Raw genomic sequence first — 5963 nt, 5'->3', positions numbered from 1 at the left:
TCAGGGATCCAGGTTCTCCATTTACCACATTTTTCTGTGGTGAAACTCAAATTTTCTCTTTTTAGGGAGGAAAATGCAGGAAACAGAGGAGGTCCCTTTGTAGGCTGGCAAAGGTCCAGCCTGCAAAGGGGCTTAGGGGAGCAGGAGAAAGATGGCCAGCAGGGGGTACCATGTGCATGTGTGCACATACACATAAATGCACATGGCTGTCAGCTGCAGAGCAGCTCCCCACAGGTAATCTTGTGGGGGAAGAATTGAGGCCCCCATAGTAAGGGAGGGAGCGAGTTGGGCAGGGCTGGGGGGGGGGCTGCTGCCCAGCTGGGGTGGTGGTGGGGCTTGGAGCCTGAGGCTGGACTACATGGCCACTGGGCCAGGGCAAGGAGTGGAATGGAGCCATGGGGTTGTCCAGAGGGTGGGGCGGGGTGGGGGCTTGGGTCCCCACCACTGCACATTCTTGGCGGGTGTATGAGGGGAATATGACCTCTAGATTTGTGCAGGGGCTGGGGATGGGCTGCCCACTGTGGACTTGGGCTCCTCACCCTGCTGCTCTCCCCCAGGGGCCTTGGTGGCCCAGCTGGCAGGACCCCAGTGCATCTGGGCAGTCTGGGATGGAGAGGCTTGTGCTGCTGCTGTGAGCTCTACAGTGCTATGGTGAGGCACCCTGTGCCTGTTTGGCAGCAGGAGGGTGGTGGCATGGAGTTGTGCCCCTTGCTGCTGCCAGGTGGGCAGGAGTGCCTTGCCATGATGGCATGGGGCTTGTGGTGGCAGCATGGAGCTTCCCCACCTGACCCCACTCTATACTGCCATGCTGGGTCCCACCTGCTGAGCTGTGAAGGCCCCTAGGGAGGGCAGCAGGGTGGGGAGCCCAAGCTGGCAGCAGACAGCCTGCACCCATCTGCCCCCCAACCATGGGCTCTGCTCTGGATATGCCACCCATGGTGAAAGGGAATCCAGGCTCCATGGTCTGATCCTTGCTTGGGTTGTAACAGCTGCTGCCTCCCACAGGTGGCAACCAGTGCTTGGGTGGTTCTGTTGGGGGACAGTGGGCTGTGGCCCCAGGTCCCTGGCCTTGTAGCCCTGGCAGCTTGGGACCATCTCCAGCACGGCTGGGCACGTGGGTGGGGACTGAGGGGCACCGGCAGGGCCATGTGAGCTTTGGGTGTGGAAGGAGGGACACTGGTGGGGCTGGGGGGTGGGGAGGAAGGAACACCAGAAGGAATGAATGTTTGGGTGGGGAGGGAGGGGCATTGGCAGGGTCTGGGGGGGCTGCAGGTGCCCCCCTGGCTTGGCAAATGGCTGCAGGGAGACCCGAGGTGCCCTCCTCAGACCCAGGAGGCACCAGCCACCAAGCATCAGGGATAGACCCCAATTCAATGTGGCCAGATCTGAATATTTGATGCTTATTCAGAGAATCAGTGATTCGGACATAGACACAACTTTAAATGTTTTTTTCTACATACCTTGAGGTACCAGCATGACTCGTGAATGCTGTGATGGTGGGGAGTGTCCCACAGGAGCATGGAGGAGGGGGGCACATTCTCAGTGGTGAACCTGGAAGTGGACTGGAAGTACTTCTGGTCCACTTTTGAGTCCACTAGGGAGCACATAGAGGCCTCCCCCCCCCCCGGCACCTCCCTGGCTTGGCAATTGCCCACAGGGGAGACCCCCGGTGCCCCCAGACCCAGGAGGCACCAGTCCCCAAGCTGGGAGGGTGTGGGGGGGTGGGTAGCACATTCCCTGGCAGACCAGGAACTGGCCTGGAAGTGCTTCTGGTCGTCTTCCGGGTCTGCTGCTGAGTGCACTGGGGAGCCCCCCATGCTTCTGTGGGACTCTCTATGCACCCCAGCATCACAGCAATCACAAGCCCCTGGTTCCTAGAGGTATGTAGAAAAAACATTTAAACGGTCTCTACAGCCAAATCTCCAAATTTTTCCAAATCTCTGAATTGATTCGGAGGGTTCTGATTCGATTCGGAGAGATTAAAGGGTCTACTGATTAAATTCGGATTCAGAGATTCGGCCACTGAATCGGATTGAATCTCCGCCAAATCGAATCAGGGACCAAAGCTTTGCACAGCCCTAATGACTTGCTCAAAGCCATGTACTAAACTGGTGATAGGTAGGTGGCAAGTTCGTGCTTTGTAGGTTCATGCTTTGTTCACTAGACAATATTGTTAATTTCCATATGTGATAGATTATGGCATTCATGCTAACATTTCTGTTAATTTCTCATGTTGTTATAATGTTACATGAATCATTTTACCTATAGAAGGCAGGGTAAATATGCACCTTTGTAGACTAACTGAATAAGACATACCACATTTACTTGGATAAAAGATGAGGTTTTCCACCCCAGTCACCATGGGGAAAAGAGCCCATTGTCTTACATTTGCACACAAGGGAACCTCATTAAATATACTGTATACATTAAATACATACAAGTGGACTGGCTAAGTTTGCAGATGACACCAAATTATGGTGAAGTACGGTCATGCTAGAGGATAGGCTGGCAATTCAGGGTGGATCAAAACCTGATGATATTCAACACAGGGAAATGCAAGGTGCTTCACTTCAGGAGAAAAACCCCCACATCATACTTACAGGCTTGGCAGTGCTACACTCACTAGCACCATGATTGAAAGAGACTTAGGGCTCATGATTGACAACAAGATGCACATGAACCCCCAATGTGATGCTGCAGCCAGTAAAGCAGATAAAACTCTAGCTTGCATCTACTGACGCATTTCAAGGAAGACCCAAGAACACATCTTTCCATTTTACTTGGCCTTGGTGAGGCTGCAGCTGGAATACTGCATCTAATTCTGGGCTCCACACTTTAGAAAGGATGTGGAGAAGCATGAGAGAGTCCAGAGGAGAGCCATGCACATAACTAGAGATCAAGAAAACAGGCCTTATGAGGAGAGGCTGAGAGGCACGGGACTCTTCAGCTTGGAGAAGATAAGGCTCAGAGGGGACTTGATGGCAGCCTATAGGGGGTGTGCATCAGGAACTGGGAGAACTTCTGTTCACCAGGGCACCCCAATGGAAGACATGGTCTAACCATGACACGCTGGTGGAAGACAGTTTTAGACTGGACATAAGGTAAAACTTCTTTACTGTCTGAGTCCCAAGAGCCTGGAATAGACTCACCCCAGAAGTGGTGCAAGCATCTACTCTGGATACCTTTAAGAAATGCTTGGATGGTTTTCTTGCTGGGGTGATCTGACCCCAGTTGACTTCCTGCCCTTTGGGAAGGGAGCTGGATCTAATGTTCTCGTGAGGTCCCTTCCAGCCCTAATGTCTATGAAGTCTATCATTAACTGCTACCACAAGCAGCATGTACTTAGTAATGGAAACCAATTATAAAGGTGATTAAATGCAGCCAACACTGAGCATGATTATAGAACACATCACCCATATTGGGCAAATATACTGATGGGAATTGTTTTTTGTGCATGTATGTGGCCCTTAGAAAAAATGGGCTGTTGCTCCCCTAGGAGGGAACAAGCATTGGGCTTGGAGGTACTTCAATACCAGGCCAGAACTCAGAGAAGCTGGAGCAACCTCCAAATGTACTGCAATACCAGGCCAGCACTGAGACAGCTAGAGCAAGCCTTGACACCCTCCCCGTGGTGCCAAAATGCCACATTTGGTCATAGCCAAAAAGGATGAAATTCTAATGGGAACCTACCACATTGCACTCAGTCTCCTTCAGCACACTTTTTCAAGTCATGGTGAGCCACTACATTAAATACATGTTAACTTCCTCTTTACTCCCACACCTTCCTTTCCTATTTCCAGTGGGTCCTGTTTTTTAACTGGTCTTACATGCCTGGCAAATGTTACCGAATGGGGCTCCAAACAGCTTACCTTAGAATCCCTCTATTTCCCCCTCTCTCAGCCATGAGATGGAGCTGGCCCAGGTTGCCCCGTACCTCATCTGAATATATTTTTGCAGCATTCAAGGACTCATAACAGGAACATCCTGTTCCAGTCATGTGAGGGGGAGGGGAGAGGGCGCTAATTAGCACATGGCTCCTTTGTGGAGGGGTATCTGGAGTACATACATATACTGAATAGTGATGAGCTTTGAGATCACCATGGCTTGAAACTGTTGCCTCTGCTGGAGCCTAACCCAGTCGTTACAGTTTTGTCTTTGGACTAAGGTAATGCATAATTTATACCATATTGGGCAGAAGAGATACTACCACAAGGTGGATTTTGGCCCAGGTACTTTTACTTACCTGGCAAGGGAGATATCCTTCTTCTTTATCTTGAATGACTTGGTGTAATTAGAGGGTGGAGACCTGTCCATTGCACTGCAGGCAGGCATACCTGCAAGAATCTACAAATGCTTCCAAATGCGAGGATCCTGGCTACAAAATTTGTGGTTATGAGAATTGCTCTCAGGCCTTTCCTCTAGCTTGCTCCTTTGGTCTTTTGGCTAGGGGTAAGTGAGACTAAGAGGCATCTGAACTCTAGGGCCTCTGGGCTTGTGGCTTGGATGCCTGCCATGGATTTGGAAGTACCTGAAGAGTCCAGGAGGTAGCTTACTTGCTGGTGTAGAATTTGGAATTGATCTAGCTGATTTGGCCCAAGACATTAAATTAAAAAAAAAAATTGTACTATGTCTAAGCAGGTATAGAAGTGCTGCTTAAAAGTGTGTTCATGGAGTAGCTGTGCTAAAACTTTTAGCAGTTTTAAAACAGGTAAACTATATCAATTCTGGATGAACTAAGTCTATGGGTTCCTGCAGTAATTTCCCTATATGCAAATTTATTACAGGTATTTTTATTTCTAGGTCATTTTTTTTAATTTGCTTCTTGCTTCCATATGCTCAGGGAGAACAGGGTCTAACAGTAAAGAAAGGGCTGCAGAGGAAAGAAGTTGGGGGAGCAGAAGGCAAGGGGATTTACCTGACGCCCCAGTTTTATTTTCCATTCTGAGGGGGACACATTCAAGGCAAGCTTCCAATAATTAGATTCTACACCTGGAGAATTTATAATTTTTCCATAAATAGAATCTAATTATTGGGGAGTCGTCTTCTAATAAGGGTCATCGTATATTGAAATACATGTGGGGTGTGCGTGTGTGTGTAGCACAAGAATTCATGAATCCAAGTTCACTTCATCAGATCCTCTAACACTAGCATGCAGGGTAAGAACAATTAATAGCATCCCTACTAGATGGGAGGGCTGCATGCAGAACAAGACAAGATCGAGCTCCAGCATCAAGTTAGAAGCTTGAAAGCTTTGTTAACCTGTCAACAAAAGGCAGGGATTGCAGATAGCATGGAAAAATTGGAGAGTGCATGCCTGGCCAAGGAAAAATTGGAATTTGTGTCTTCAGTGAGACAGTTGGCAAATCAGTGTTTTCCTCTGAGCTCAGCTGTTTTCTGCCTCTATCAGAAATATGCAAAAAAGGTGCTCCAGGAAAGACTCCTGGGATGTCATAGTAAACCTTACTATGCAACTGCTCAGAATGCATTCTAACATTCCAGATTTAACACATACTAAGAGTCCCAGGCGACAATGCTCTAAGAGCATCTGCAGAAAGGGAGTGCAGAGTAGCATTCATTCTTACTTCACACTATCCTTTGTATACAAGGCATGAGAGAGCTGTTTAGCACTGGTGCAAAAAATGAACAGGCTATTCTTTCTTTATGTAGTTCTGGTGATGCACTTTCCCACTTTTCTAGTCCAGCTGCAGGAGGGGAAGATTGGCTCTGCCTGTGATTTGTTAAATTATTGTAGGACTTTAGGGCATCCAAATTCACGTTGCTCAAGTGACTGGTAGTAGCTAACAATGGTGATTAGCATGCACTTTTTTCAGTCTTCATAGAAACAATGGAATCCAAATAGAAGGTCTTTGAAGAAGGAGCATGGTCACAGAAATCAAGGACAACAAAGGAGTCCTTCTTTAGGTACATAGGGAACAGGGGGAAAACAAATGGGAGTGTGGCGC

This window comes from Gavialis gangeticus, unplaced genomic scaffold, assembly GCF_001723915.1.
Source record: "Gavialis gangeticus isolate Ggan-Ray unplaced genomic scaffold, GavGan_comp1, whole genome shotgun sequence".
NCBI classification, from domain to species: Eukaryota; Metazoa; Chordata; order Crocodylia; family Gavialidae; genus Gavialis; species Gavialis gangeticus.
Note: the sequence above shows the minus strand (reverse complement) of the source record.